Source organism: Dromiciops gliroides, chromosome 5 (assembly GCF_019393635.1).
Source record: "Dromiciops gliroides isolate mDroGli1 chromosome 5, mDroGli1.pri, whole genome shotgun sequence".
Lineage (NCBI taxonomy): Eukaryota > Metazoa > Chordata > Mammalia > Microbiotheria > Microbiotheriidae > Dromiciops > Dromiciops gliroides.
The window spans coordinates 301,334,885-301,350,799 of record NC_057865.1 but is presented as its reverse complement, the minus strand read 5'-3'; the positions used below and the strand labels follow the sequence as shown (position 1 = coordinate 301,350,799).

Below are 15,915 nucleotides of genomic sequence, written 5' to 3'. Positions count from 1 at the left end.
TTTGTTCACACCACCCCACACCCAAAATGACCTTGAATTCTCTGTATCCCTGATGCTCTAGGCCAGGGTTCACACCCTCTGTGAAGCCTTCCTGCAGCATCCCCCGGTGTGTCTTTAGAAGGCTCCTGAGGGCAGGCCTACATTCCTGGCCCAGAGACCAATGCCTGGTACATTTGTTGTTGTTCAGTCATTTTCAGTCATCTCCATTTGGGGCTTTCTTGGCAGAGACACTGGAGTGAGTTGCCATTTCTTTCTCTAGCTCATTTGGCAGACAAGGAAACTGAGGCAAACAGAGTGAAGTGATTCGCTCAGGGTCACACAACTAGTATGAGTCCGAGGCTGGATTTGAACTCAGGTCTTCCTGACTACAGGCCTAGCACTCTATCCACTGTGCCACCTAGCTGCCCCAGCTGACACATAGTAGGTGCTTAATAAATACAAATTGAATTGAATTTAGGCCTAGTATCAGGCTAGTCCAACCTGCTCCTTTTACAGGAAGGAAACAGAAGCCAAGAGAGGGACTGTTACCTGCCCCAAGTATCCTTGGCAAGAAGCAGTTGTGTTTGCATTCGGATCCAGGGTCTCAGGTTCTAAAGCCAGAGCTCAAGGACCAAATGCTTTGTGAAGCCGAAATCACACTAGAGAGGGGCACCTCCCCCCAATCCAGACAGGAACACTCGAGCTCACAGTGGAGAATGTCTGGGCACGCTTTGACTGGGGGAGAGGGCACCAGGGTGGGGGACACACGGCAAAGCTCCTCCCACCCTCCCTACCCTCTCCAGCCAGGAGGCCCAGCCCTAGGTAGGGCGTGGCCTCCCTCCATGGGGAGGACCGCCCAGCCTTCTCTGGTGGGGGTGGGGTGGGGGGGATGGCTGGACCCTGTTCTGCTGCTGTGACAGGAATCATCATGATGGTGGTGGTGGTGATGCCTCACAGCCCCTGGTGCTGACTCACATCCAGAGTCAGATGGGAGTCACTCCTCTGGCATCAGCCTTGGAGGGCAGCAGTGGGAACGTGATTGTCCTTATTTCCCAGGAGGGCAAGCCGAGGCTCACAGGTGGGCTGTGAACGGACTCTCCGCCCCGTCCCCCCAACCCGGGGATGCCCCAACAAGCCTCATTTCATGGCACTAGGTGGGTGATTCAGCTGGAACCAATCAGCCAACGTGCTTATCAGATGCCAGGCCCTGTGCTGGGGGCTGAGGATACCCAGTGAACCAGCCCCGTCCTCCACAAGCTTCCATTCTGCCCGGCTAGTTCTCACCCCGTGCCACAGCCTCGGGAGGCACCCCCGCCACCCTCCCCCACGACAAGCTCTGGGAGCCCCTTCTCAAGTCCTGTTTGCCAGTGATTCTGACATCCCCAGCAAGGCAGGCCTGGGTTCTGGAGGGCCTGAGCCCAGGGAGGGGAGACTGGTCCAAGCTCTTTGGAATCAGGCACTGTATCTGAACATCTTTTCGCAGAAGGGCTCTTGGCTGACTGATGGGGGAAGGGTGGTAGAAAGGGCCCCTGGGTGGAAAGCTCCAGGGCAGGACCTCTAATACCGGCTCTGACGCTTACTCGGGCAAAAACTTCCCCACTGGGAGATGCAGTGTCCTCATGGAGATGAAGATAACACTAATCAATAATAACAATGATAAGAGTCTCAGAGTCAAGGGTCATATCACATTCATGTCTTGAACCACAGATCCCCTCCACAACAGCCCCAAGGAGTCGTCCAACCAACATTTGGATAATTCCAAGCATGGAGAGCTCACTACCTTTCAAGGCACCCCACTCCACCCGAGACAGCTGTCCCCTTGGTTCCACCCACTGCTACTCATTCTGTCTCCTGGGGCCGAGCAGAACCAGGCTAAGGCCACACTAATTCTACGTGACTTCCTTTAAGACCCAGCTGAAGTCCCACCTTCTACAGGAAGTGCCCCACTCCCTCTGTGTGGGGCTTGTCTGCACATTAGCTCTAGTGGGGGTCTCCCCATTAGACTCTGAGCTCCTCAGGGGCAGGGGCTGATTTCTACTTTGTATCCTTTTGTGTGTGTGTGTGTGGCAATGGGGGTTAAGTGACTTGCCCAGGGTCACACAGCTAGTAAGTGTTAAGTGTCTGAGGCCAGATTTGAACTCAGGTTCTCCTGAATCCAGGTCCGGTGCCATATCCACTGTGCCACCTAGCTGCCCCCTACTTTGTATCCTTAAAGATACAAAGCTCAGCACAGTGCCTGCCATGCACTGAGTGCTGAATAAACATGGATTGATTGACCACAGGACACTGCACCTCTTCCGGATGGAGCAAGGATGGCTACATGACCCTTGAGAGAGAGGGAGGGAGGGGAAATGAGAGAGGGGGGTCTATAATGAGAGAGCACAGCCTGGAGAGTCTCCTTTGAGAGTCAGCAGCCAGAGCCCTTGCCTGACCTAGCCTGAGGCCTTCTCCCTGTCCGTGGTCTCCAGGACCATGGCCTCCAGGCCTGTGGCCTCCCTGCCTGCCCCAACTGGCCCTGCTTTGCTCCAGGCCCCTCTGCTAGGGCTTTTCTCCTGCAGCCGCTCGGGGCATCCTTAGTTTTCTTGCTCTGTCCGCGTCAGTCAATGCCCTCTTAGGCAGACGAGCAGGTGGGTGGGAGGGTGACCCACAACTTTTCCTTTTCTGTGGGAGTTTAATAGATTTCTGAGCCGCCTCCACAGATAATAATCTTCCAAATCCAATTCAATGGGTGAATTTCCAGACTTCACTGGGGGGAATGTCAAGTTCTCCGAATTGTTGGATTCTTCAGCATCTCTTTCCCAAACTTCTTGTTTTTAAGGTGCAATGATGGTTAAGTGACTTGCCCAGGGTCACACAGCTAGTCAGTGTCAAGTGTCTGAGGCTAGGTTTTAAACTCAGGTCCTCCTGAATCCAGGGCTGGTGCTCTACCCACTGTGCCACCCAGCTGCCCCTTCAGCATCTCTTTCAAAGGAAAACAGTGGCAGGCTGGTCGATTTGGAGCTGAGGGGCCCAGTGAGCCAGGGGTGGAGCTTCCTCCTCTTCTGTCCTCCGTCCCCCCCACCTCTGTAGGCCATGGGGAGGCCAGGCCTGTCTACTGAGGTACAGCTATCGACACACTGAACCCCGAGTGTGTGATATAGCAATGCCCGGGGCTGGGACTAATGGCTATACATGTCCAAAGTGTAATGGGCAGCGGCAAGGCTGCCATTCTGTGACATCTGAAACAGATGGATGGTGGTTTCTCTTGGTGTCCCAGGCACAGTCAGTGTGGCTGGAGTTGATCCTCAAGGTTCCATTTTACCTGTGGATGATTCGTTTGTACACAGCTCTGCTTGTTGTCTCCTGTAATAGACTGGAGGCTGCTTGGGGGGGCAGGGACTGTCTTCTGCCTTTGTATCCCCAGCACTTAGGGCCTAGCATATAGTAGGTGCTTAATAAATGCATGTTGGATTGAATTTAGGACTGGTGAGGTCATTAATCCAACCCCCTCATTTTACAAAGAAGAAAACTGGGGCCCATAGAAGGAGAGTGATTTGTCTAAAGTCACACAGAGGAGGACTGGGGGAGGGGGTGGCCAGAGCTAAGAGGGGAGGCCTTGCGTGCAGAGTATCCCTTACAATGTTGGCTATGAGATACGGTACATTCTGCAAAAACAAAAGGAGCGGCGAGTGGCAGGAGACTTATAGGCTGCTGCTGAACCATGACCAAACAAACGTTCCCATCATCCTCCGATTCAGCTCAGCCACAGAAGCCCAGGCCCCTTCATGGGCATCTTGGGTGGCTTTGGGACGCCGCTGCTCCAACTTCCGCCTTTGAAAAAGGACCCCGGCCCAGACCACAGCAATACACTGCCCTTTCCTCTCTCTGGGGAGTCTTGGCCACCCCCTCCCCAGTTCCATCTCCCATCTCCATGCCTTTGCACTGGCTGACCCGAGAGTCAGCCCTCCCTCTTCACCTTGGCCACCTGGTTTCTCTGGCTTCCTTCAAATCCCACCTTCTACAGGAGGCTTCTCCTGGCTCCTGCTGCCCTGCACTGGCAGTGTCTCCCCTATTAGGTTATCTTGTATCTACTCTCCCCATATCTTGTTGTACAAGTTGTCTCCCCGTTACAAGGTAAATTGCTTGAAGGCAGAGACTGCTTTCACTCTCTGTCCCTCCTATGCCTACTTAGCATGGTGCCTGGCATACAGAAAGGGCTTAACAAATGCTTGATTGATTGACTGACTGGAAGAGTAGAAGGAGCCCAGAATGTGGAAGAATAAATCCTGGCTCCCTCCTTTATAAGCCACGAGGCTTCAGAGCTCAATGGAGCCCCCACCCCCACCCCATTTTAAATGGGAAGAAACTGAGCCCTGGAGAGAACCAAGTCACACAGGTAGCACCTGGCAGAGCCAGTTCAGCTCAGATCCTCTGAGCCAGGCTCTTTCCCACCATTCCATGCCCTCCTTGGGGCAAGGAGCACTGCCCTTGGCACAGAAGGCCTGGGTTTTGAGTCATTTGATGTGTCCTACCCAACATGGGCTGTACCCTACTTGGGCCCAACACTCAGCAGATACTCAATAAATGTTTCCATAATTGAACTACACCCAGAGGTCAGAACAAGGTGGAGTCTGCTTATCGTTCCCCTACAATATATTCCACTTCCTGAGCAGAACCAAGAGAACACTGTGCACAGTCACAGCAACACGGGGTGATGATCAGCTGTGATAGACTCAGCTCTTCTCAGCAATACAATGATCCAAGACAATGCCAAAGGACTCACGATGGAAAGTGTTCTCTACATCCAGAAAAAGAACTGGATTCTGAATGCAGATTGAACCAGACTGTTTCTACTTTTGTTTTTTTGTTTTGTTTTTTTGAGGTTTTTCCCTTCGTTCTGATTTTTCTTTCACAACACGACTAATGCAGAAATACGTTTACTGTGATTGCACATATATAGCCTACACAGATTGCTCTTTGTCTTGTGGAGGGGGGAGGGAAGGGAGGGAGGGAGAAAAAAAATCGGATCCAGAAATCTTATAAAAACAAATGTTGAAAACTATCTTTACATGTAACTGGAAAATAATAAAATACTTTTATGATTTAAAAAATATATTCCAGGGGACAGCTAGGTCGTGCAGTGGATAGAGCACTGGCCTTGGATTCAGGAGGACCTGAGTTCAAATCCAGCCTCAGACACTTGACACTTACTAGCTGTGTGACCCTGGGATAAGTCACTTAACCCTCATTGCCCTGCAAAACAAAACAAAACAAATATTTTATATATATATATATATATATATATTCCACTTCCCATGTCTTGGCCTTTGTCCCCCATGCCTAGAATGCTCTTCCTCCTTATGCTACCTCTTGGAATTACTTAACTCAAGTACCTACATCTCCCACCTGAGACCTCTCTTTTTTTTGGGGGGGGGAGCTTTTTAATCCATGGGCTTTAATTAGAAACTCACATTCCTTACATATCTTTAAGTCCAAAAACAAACTTTTATGTCTTTATGCATTCTGTTTTTAAAAATTAATAAAGTCTTTTATTTTTTCCCATTACATGTAAAGATAGTTCTCAACTTTTGTTAATACAAGCTTTCCAATTTCAGATTTTTCTCCCTCCCTCCACTCCCTCCCCCCTCCCCTAGACAGCAGGTAATCTGATATAGGTTATATATATATATATATATATATATATATATAAAATAACATTAATCATATTTCTACATTAGTCATGTTATAAGAGAAAAATCAGAGAAATGATGAAAAACCTCAAAACAGAAAAAAACAACAACACCAAAAACAAAAGAAATAGTATGGTTCATTCAGCATCTATACTCCACAGTTCTTTTTTTTTTCCCCTGGATTTGGAGATCCTCTTCTATCATGAGTTCCCTGGAACTCTTCTGTACCATTGCATTGGTGAGAAGAATATAGTCCATCACAGTAGATCAACACTCAATGTTGATGATACTGTGTACAATGTTCTTCTGGTTCTGCTCATCATCAGCCCACTCAAGACCCTCCAGGTTTCTCTGAACTCCTCCTGCTCATCGTTTCCTACGGCACAATAGTATTCCATTGTATTCCTATACCACAACTTGTCCAGCCATTCCCCAATTGATGGGCATCCCCTCAACTTCCAATTCCTTGCCACCACATAAAGAGCAGCTATAAATATTTTTGTATATGTGGGTCCCTTTCCCCTTTCCATGATTTCTTTGGGAAAAAGACCCCAAAGTGGTATTGCTGGGTCAAAGGATATGCACAGCTTTATTGCCCTTTGGGCACAATTCCAAATTGCTCTCCAGAATGGTTGGATCAGTTCACAGCTCCATCAACAATGCATTAGTGTTCCAATTTTCCCACAGCTTCTCCAATATTTATTATTTTCCTTTTTTGTCATATTATCCCATCTGATAGGTGTCAGGTGGTACCTCAGAGTTGTTTTAATTTGCATCTCTCTAATCATTAGAGATTTAGAGCATTTTTTTCATATGGGAATAGATAGCTTTGGTTTCTTCATCAGAAAACTGCCTGTTCATATCCTTTGACCATTTCTCAATTGAGGAATGACTTGGATTCTTATAAATTTTATTTAGTTCCCTATATATTTTAGAGATGAGGCCTTTATCAGAAGTACTGGCCATAAACATTGTTTCCCAGATTTCTGCCTCCCTTCTAATTTTGGATGCATTGCTTCTGTTTGTACAAAATTTTTTAATTTAATGTAATCAAAATCATCCATTTTGCATTTTGTAATATACTCTATCTCTTGTTTGGTCATAAACTGTTTTCCTTTCCAAAGATCTGATAGGTAGACTATTCCTTTCTCTCCTAATTTACCTATCCACCTGAGACCTCTCTTGATCCCTTTCATTATTGTTCCTCCATCCCAAAAGGTTATTTTCCTTCTACTTGCCCAGGATCTGAACTTCAGAGCCAACCCTCAAGCTTTCAACCCTCTCCCCCTCCTCCCAAGGTCAGTCAAGGCTGGTTTTGCAGCATCTCTCCCATTCTCTCTGTGCCCCCAGGTCAGGCTTATATCACCTCTGGCCTAGTGATTTCACTGAGCAGTTATGTCAGCTGCTCCCATCTCTTCTCATTCCATCCTCCACACCTGCTTTGTCTAGAAAGATTTATGTACTGCTTAGACTGTGCCCTGCTTGGGGTGGGAGCCAGAGGGAGGGGGCAGGAGCTATTTTCTTTTGGTCTCACACGAGGTGCTCAGTCAAAGCTGGTACAATTCAACTTCAGGGAACCTGCCTGGGACAGGGCAAAGAGGAGAGCTGGGGACCCATGTTCAAGTCCTGGCCCTGCCACTGTCCCTGGATGACCATGGGCAGTCCCTGGGCCTCAGTTTCTTCATCTGTAAAATGGTCTCTGACATAGGTTCCAGTTCTGGAGTTCATCTATTCTTTGAATTAAAGGAGGGAGATTTTCTCTCTTTTTTTTTGTGGGGCAATTGGGGTTAAGTGACTTGCCCAGGGTCACACAGCTAGTAAGTGTTAAGTGTCTGAGGCTGGATTTGAACTCAGGTCCTTCTGACTCCAGGGCCGGTGCTCTATCCACTGAGCCACCGAGCTGCCCCGAGATTTTCTCTTGATGTGAGAAAAAGAAGCAAATTGTTAACAAATGAAGCTGCCCAACAATGGACTGGGCAAGGTGGGGGGAGTGGGGAGGAGATTTCCCTTCACTGGGGCTCTTCTGATGGTGGTGGGATGACACCTGCCAGGGCCTTCACAGGAGGCTCTGCCAGCTCCGAGATGTCATAATTCCCAGTCCCAGCCCTTCTACTTGTTGGCTCCCTGACTTTGGGCAATTGTCCATAATGGATGAAGGCAGACTACACACTTCCTGATGCACGAACCTGAGGGACCGCCTCCGAGCTGGCCACCTGTCTCTGATGGTGGGGGAGACCCAAAGGTCCAATGAGCTGTTGGCTGGACTGTCTTTGGTCCCCTCAAAACCTGGCTCCAGAGTCATCTGCATGAGGCCTTTGCTGAACCCTTCCTTCCCAAACTGCTCAGTCCCATGCTCCCCTCCCACCCATCTCTCTCTCTCTTTCCCCCTCCCTCTCTTTCTCTCTCCCCGTCTCTGTCCCTCTCCCTCTCTCTTCCTTTCCCTCTCTCTTTCCCCCTCTCCCCTCCTTCTCTCTCTCTTTCTCTCTCTCTCTCTCTCTCTCTCTCTCTCTCTCTCTCTCTCTCTCTCTCTCTCTCTCTCTCTCTCCCTCCCTCTCTTTCTCTCCTTGTTTCTGTATATATTGTCTCCCTTGATAAAAATGCATGTTCCTTTAGAGCAGATGCTATTTCCCTCTTGTTGTATACCCAATACCTTTCCCAGTGTCCGGCACACAGTTGGTGTTTAATAAGTGCTTGACAGTTGGCTGATTCCTGTTTGGCTTTGCTGCCCCCATGGTCCCTTGGGTTCTGAAATCGGCCAGGTCCCTTCTAGAGATGTCAGTCTGTCCTCCTTGGAGGAGCTCTTCCACCCACCCCCTCTGCCAGGACTCTGACATGCCCATTTTTCAAATGTCCACGGTAAAAGGCACTCCAGTGCCAGGGACAGAATTTATGGCTGGTCTTGGGCTCTGCAGACGAGGGAAGCCAGAACGATTAGGATGTGCCCTGTGCTTGCCTCCCACCAGCTGCAGTGTTTTTAAGGGCCCTGTTGTGTTGGGGCCCGAGGCTGCCTGGAATCCCTGCAATCCTGGGCACCAATGACCCCCTTCGGCATTGATCACGGCACGGCACAACCAACTGGCTCCTCGGAGCCCCTCATTTCCTGTCCTCCTCACCCCAAACCCCTCCCGTCCTCTGCCTCTCACCCTCCTGGGCTCGTGTTTCACAGAAGAAATGGGGAGAACCAGCCTGGGAGTCAGAATACTGGGTCCTGCCCCCTAAAAGCTCTGTGCCCTTGAGCAAGTGCTTGGCCCTCTCAAGGCCTCAGGTCTTCCTCTGTGGAATGGAGGGCTTAGATTCTGGGAAGGAACATGAAATTCTCGTCTCTGTAAAGTGCCCAGTACGAGTCACACACGTAGCAAGCACTTGATACATGTTAGCTATCACTGTTATTGTTCATTATACCAAGGAAATGGCCAAAAAGCATCCATCCCCATTGACTCAGAGACCCACCTACTGGGCAACGAGTCCAGTGACCCAAAGAAAGGCCCCAGATACCCGGAAATATTGATAGCAACACTTTCTGTAGTAGCCAAGAACTGGAAACCAAACGGATGCTCGTCTAAGGGAGGACACTGAACGAGCTGTGGGCCACAGGCAGGCTCCAGGCTCCCTCTCCTAAGCCCTCTCACTCACTCAGACAGGTGGGGTCCCCAAGGGCAGCTCCGGACTTCTCCCCTCAGGGTTCAAGGGGTTAAGGGTGAACTTCTAGACCTATTGCTCAAACGTTCCCCACCAGCAGGCTTTCCCCGTTGATTATCAGTTGATAATCAATTAGCCAACCAGACTCAGTTTGCTTTCAGACGTGGGGATTTCCCAGGTGGTGTAGTAAGAGCACTGGGCATCCCCCTCCCTGCTAAAGGGAGTCTGGGTCACACTCTCTCACACCACACAGACAGGACGCTGGGCTCGAGCCTAGACTAGAGCTTCCTGTAATTGGAAGTCCCCCACCCCGCCTCCCGTGGGGTCCTCGTGAAGTTCCTTTTACACCTTGTGTGGCCTTCTGCTCAGCTCTCTGCAGGATCCTGCGGCTGCTTTGCCTTGGTCTGTCTAGTCTGTCCTTGGCTCCGGTGTGGACACTTGCCTTAAGCTACTCCTGCTGTGGGGACACTGCTGATTTGGTCTGGAAAGTCCCAAACCTTCTGACCTCCTGAAGTCTTACAAGGTCAGAAGATGCTCACTCCTTCCCCCTTCCACCCAAGAGACTCCCTCTTGGGGTCTTGCTAGACTCACTTCCACCCTGGGCTGGGCCATCCCATGAAAGGCCAGATTCTGCACTGGTTTATTAATCTGTCCAAGCCCACAGGCTGTGATTGGGCGTCTTCAGCCAATCCCAGCACACTGTCTGTGAGGGCCTGGCCTCGCCCCATCTGCTCTCAACCCTTCCAGATTCAGGAGGGACCTTCCAGACCTAGTTCAGTGTTTTCTCTTGCTGATTCAGTAGAGATGACCTCACTCGACAAAGGCGGCAGGGCAAGAGGACCTTGCTGGCTCCTTTTAGTGGGCAGGAAGGTTGATTGAATCACCTCTCCTACCCCCTCCATGTGAATGTAACAGAACGTTACTATGGTAAGAAAGGATGGAGACGATGAACGGAGAAGAATGGGATGAGCAACGGAAGCTGACGGCATCTGAAGAAAGGAGAACCAGCAAAAACACAGGGAAGGACGATGCCGAGGTCAGCGGAAAGATCCCCAGTAAGGACAGAATCAAGGCTGAATGCTGGGAAATCATAATGACCAGGTTGGATCCAAGCGCATCCCCAAATAATAATCAGTTTATCCGTTCAGGAGGCGTTTATCGGGTGTTTACTCTGTGCCAAACACTTAGTACCAGGGATACAGATGGAAAAGCAGACCAGCCCCTGCCCTCAGAGGGATCACACTCTAAAAGGGGGAGGTGGAGCAGGGGCCAGGGAGGAGCACTTTGGTCCTGAAAGTTACAGAAATGGTGAGTAAGGTGTTAGGGGAGTAGACCGACACACCCAATCCGGGAACAATGGCCCAGCTAAGGTGACCCCGGTTCTTGGCTCCAGAGCCGGAGGGGTGGGGAGGAGAGGGCTTGTGGTGAGTAAGGAGGCAGTGGAGGAAGTAACTGGAGAGCAGGGAGTGACGTGAAGCGTGGATGGGAGATGGAGTTCTCTCTGGACAGTCTGGGAGATTATGGGTGTGGAACACAGCATCTAAGATATGTCAGTGAGTTTCGCTGCCTTTTCCTTTTTTAATTCTTTGTAATAAGTAATGACTTTTGGGGAGGGGGAAGGAAGGCAGACAGTGTAAAAACAAAAGACACCAATACAACATATTTTTAAAATGAGAAGACCTCGGGGTTCTCTCCTAGCTCAGGCTCCAGGATTGGGTGTTCTTCATCCCTTCCTGTCTAAATTCCATGGAAGCCGGGTGGCCTTTCTGCTTGATGATCCACCCCTGTAGGGATGCCCTGGACCCGGTTCTCTCCACAGACGGCCACAGTGGACTCTGATTGGCTCTTCGCCTCCAGTCTCTCCTCTCTCCTCCACGGCTGCCCACAGGACTCCTAAGGCACAGTCACTCCCCACCTCTAACGCTTCACTTGCTCCCTATTGATCCTCAAAGAAAATACCAGTTCCTCAGCCCAGCATTCGTGGCCCTCCACAATCCGACTCCACCCCATCTTTCTGGGCTGATCCATTGTGGAACTGTGCACATTCCACTGGCCACTTCGAGGCTGTGGCCTGGCTGTCCCTACCCCCGGCACGCCCTCCCTCTTCACTGCCACCTCTCCAATGTCTTTAAGGCTCAACTTGAGGATCTTCCTTTCCTCGAAGTCTGTCCTGATGCCCTCAGCCGTTCGTGTCCTCCTCTTCCTCAAACCCCCTTGTATTTACTTATCCGTGTAGATGCTGGGAAACACAAGTTCCTTCCAGATACGCTCTTGTCTCTGTATCCTGGGAGCCTAGCATAAAGCCTGGCATGCAGCAGGTGCTTAATAAGTACACGTGGGGAGCCTTGAATGCCAGAAAAGGAGCCTGACATTTACTCGGCTGGCAGCAAGGAGCCCCTTGTCAGAGAGGCCTGAATGACCTCTGCTTGGTGCCCACCTGCTGAGCAGCCCCTGACCCAGTCCGGCCCCAGAGGCATTAATATGACAAAGTAAAGGGGCCCCTGACTGGACATTGAGTTCAGAACAAAGGCCCAAGGTGGCTCAGCAGGCACAAGCTCAGAGAAATCACCATCACCCAGAAAAGGAAGCCCAACAGCAGGAGCAGCAGGGCAGGCGGAGTGGGGGGCAAGGATCCTCCAGGTGACAATGGGGTCAGAGAAAGCTCACGGCTGCACAGCCTGGCGGGAGGCCAGCCGCATGCAATGGGGAAGGTATGTGGCATCTCGGGCTGTGTTTGCTTTCTTGGTCGGTGGCCAAGGTTTCCAAGGTAGCTGTTGGGAGGGGAGGGGAGGAAGGGGCCCAGCTCTGTTTGCTGTTTGCACAGAATTAGTCATGGGGGGGGGGTTCGGCAGCACACAGTTGTGGGAGCTACCTTGGGGTGGGGGGCGGCAATCTGGTGAGACTAAGTAGTAACAAGTAGCCCAGTAGTAACAAACCTGCAATTCCCCCATTCTGGAAAGGGAAGGGTCCCATACTCCTGCCCCCAAATGGGTAAAGGGAAACCAGGGTTTCTGCAGTGCACGTGGGCATGGGTTCTAGACTCTGCTCAGCCAGGAACTCAATCTGGAGCCTTGGAAAACTCCTTCCCTTTTCTGAGTCTCGGTTTCTCCAACTGGCAAAGAAGGGGATTTGTCTGGGTGAGGCTGAAGGCCTCCCTTAGCCCCGATACTGTCTGGTGAACGGATGGATGGATCCTTAGTGCTCCTGCAGCCCAGCTCGGTCCTGATTAGTCTGAATGAGAATCCCATGAAGTGGTCGGATAGATTCCCATTTGTTCTGTTCAAAGTTATCATTACATGTCAAACATAATCCTCAGCTCCATCCCGATGGAGAGATGCAGTTTAAATTCAAAAAATGCAAGTACTCACAGGATTCCTTATTCTTAGCAGGCAGCACCTGGCGGTCTGTTCTCAGGCCCCTCTCAGTCCTAATGTCCCGGTCCTACTCTAAGGGCTCAGAATCTCTGCTACAATTCTGAAAGTTTGCCCTTCCCAGAGCAAGGCAGGAAGGAGGTGTAAGCCTCTCCACTGTCTAGTCCGATGAGTCCTCAGATAGCGACCCCTTTGTAAGTTAAAAAAACAAACCAAACAAGCTTTGGGAGGGGATGGCTTGGGGAGGGTCTTGGCTCAATCACTTTTGGTGACCTCGATCGGGCAAAGGCTGGAAATACAAGCCCCAAATGAAACAATCCTCGAGAAGCTCACCCTCTGTCAAGGGAGGCCACCTGTCCCTCTGTGTGTCATGCATAGATGACCAGAGAAAGCAGCCAGAAGGCAGCCTGGGAGGGCCACGAAGGGGCTCTGGCAGAGGGGCATCTGAGCAGGGTCTTCAGGGAAGTTGGGACTCTGGAGGCACAGGTGGCGAGGGGATGCACCGGGGCCAGTCAGGCATGGGGGTCTGGAGACGGAGGCACGGCAGCTCCTCCAGGATGACCAGGCCACAGAAAGCACTGGGATGAACGGCCGGAAGAGTGGGAAGGCGCTGATGGGGAGGGGGGGGCAGCCACACAGAAGTGTCTGCATCCTAGCAGTCAGAAGGAGCCACGGGGGTCTGTCGAGTAGGGTCAGGGTCGGGGCCGTCGTCAGACATGCCTTTTGGTAGCTGTGAGGAGGAAGGGTCGGAAGGGGGAGACAACGAGGAGGTTCTCTGGGGCTGCCCAGAGGGGCTCCGGGCAGGGGTCCCAACGCCATCGTCTCCCTCTCCCAGGCTCTCCAGCTCTCAGGGAAGCTGGGGAATGTTCTTAGATGGCGGCCACACCCCTGGCGGACTCCCCCCGAGCCCAAAGACCATAAAGACCCCTAGATCTTTTCCAAATAAGCCCTGTCCTGCCCTGTTCTCTCCCAAGGGGGAGACCCCCGTGCCTTGCTCCAGGCCACTGCCTCTCCTCATGCAGCTGGGGATCCCATTCACTTTGCTGGGGCCTGAGGAAGAACTCGCATTTTCCAGTGATTGAAGGCCTCTCTCTCAATGACTCTCTGAGGGGAGACGGTCAGCAGATCTCATCCCCTTCTTCCCGATAAGGAGGTACAGCTCAGCAGCGAGCCGCCTACCACTTGTCAGGTGTCAAAGCCTGGCCTCTGGCCCGTAGGCAATGGGGAACCATGGCAGGCTTTTGAGAAGGGGTGGGACCCGATGAAAGCAGGAGATGAATGGGGCAGGTGTGAGCAGGCTGCCCCATCGGGAGGTGGGGCTATCTCAGCATTCCATCAGGGCTCAAGGACATTTCTTTGATTGAATATGGAACGTGTCCAAACTAAGAAGGGGCTGGATCCTGCAGAAAACGGGGAAGATGGAACAGTTTGGAAGCCAGGGAGTTTTCCTTCCCAGGGGGTAGAGGTCTTGGGAGTCGTGGGCAGTCTTGGCCCCTCTGGGTTCCAATCCAGCCGGCGTTGGCTAAGCCCCCGCCTGACACAAGGCAGTGCCGATGCCGGGCACGAGCCAAAGTGAAAAATGGCCCCGTCCTCACAGTCTGTGCTTTACAAATGAGGGGATGGAGGCGCAGAGGGAGAAAGGTCCTGGGAAGCCCACAAGCTAAGGGTTCAGAAGGCCTAACCCCCAGCTCCTTCCAGCAGCCAACCTATCCCAGGACCCTGGGTGACGAGGAGCTCACTACCTCTTCGGTGGAAGGTTGGCCAAGGCTTTCTAGGTGGGGGTGGGAGGGGCAATACCCTTCATTTAACAGGGGAGGAAACTGAGGCTCAGGAGACAAAGCAACTTGCCTACTGTCCCCTCGCTAGTAAGAGTCAGAGTTGGGATTTGAATCCAGGCTCCTTCATGATGGAGCATGGGGCCTCCTCCTTAGTGCCCAGATGTTCCCCTTCACCCCATCCCCTCCAACAGGCCGGCCTTCCCCTCCTCTTATTCCCCCTCTATAGCTCATTTCCAAACTCGCCTGTCTCCCCCAGCCAACCCTTTGTAGCTAAGCCTGGGCAGGCGTCCACAGCGGGCTCTCCACTGTCTCTCCTCTCGCTCTTTTTGACCCCTCAGCATCTGGATTCCAAAGTCATCATCCCACCTAAAGTGGCCGAGATCTCTCAGAGGCAAAGCCAGCGCTCTCCTCTCCCTCCTCCGCGAGCTCCCTGCGGCACTCACACGCTTGTCTCCTCTGTATTTATTCTCTCCTCTCTGGCTTTTCAGGATGTTCTCCTCCTCCCTCTCTGACGGCTCCTTCTCTGTCTCCTTGACTGGAGCCTCCTCCGGATCTCCCTCCAACCAGAGGCGGCCCCCACCCCCAGGCTCTGTCCTGAGCCCTCTGGGCTCTCTCCAAACCAGGTCATGGGGTGACATCCTCAGCTCCCATGGATTCAATGACCATGTCTGTGCTGACGATTCTCAAATCTACCTGTCCTGCCCTGGCCTCTGATGACCCCTAAATGTCCTGTGGGCATCTTAAACTCAACACGTCCAAAATGGAATCGCTCTTTCCTCCCAGCCTCCCTTTCCTATGACCACAGACACCACCATCCTCCTCCTACTAGCTCAGGCGCCTCATTCTTCCCCCCCCCCATATCCAAGCCGTTGCCAGAGCCTGCTGATTTCACCTCTGGGGCATCTCTGACATGCCCTCTTCTCCCCTCTGACACTGCCACCCCCTGGGGCAGGCCTCACCCTTTCACCTGGACCATGGCAGTAGCTTCTGGGGGGTCTGCCTGCCCTGGGGCTCTCTCCATGCCCAGCCACCAGAGTGATTTTCCTAGAGTTCAGGTTTGACCACGTCACCCCCTACTCAGCAAACTCCAGGGGTTCCCCATGGCCTCCAGGTGCAAACACAAAACACTTTGCTTCCTCACCTGGCTCCCTCCTCTCTTTCCATTCTTCTCACCCCTGACTCTGACACATACTCTTCCTTTGAGTGACCTGCCCCCCTACACCCCCCTTGGCCTTCCCTTAAGCCCCAGCTCCAATCCTGCTTTTCCCAGAAGTCTGCTCTACCCCCTCTTACTCCCAGGGCCTCCCCCTGCTCTATTTGTCCTGTCTAGCGCTAGCATGGTGAGCTTCTGGAGGGCAGGGGCTGGCTTTGGCCTCTCCCATCTCCAGGCCAGGCACAGTGCCCAGCACTGTGGATTGGTTGATTGACACCCTAGGGCCAGAGAGTGCTGGCGCCGCCCCCAGGCTCAATGAGCTAACT

The 15,915-nt window shown here is 52.0% G+C and overlaps 1 protein-coding gene across 1 annotated transcript in view; it reads right to left on the bottom strand.

Annotated features, from left to right (window-relative positions):
- The window catches only part of CELSR1 (cadherin EGF LAG seven-pass G-type receptor 1), a 142,567-nt gene that overhangs the window by 63,293 nt on the left and 63,359 nt on the right, over window positions 1-15,915 (bottom strand). The gene's annotated exons all lie outside the window — the stretch shown is intronic.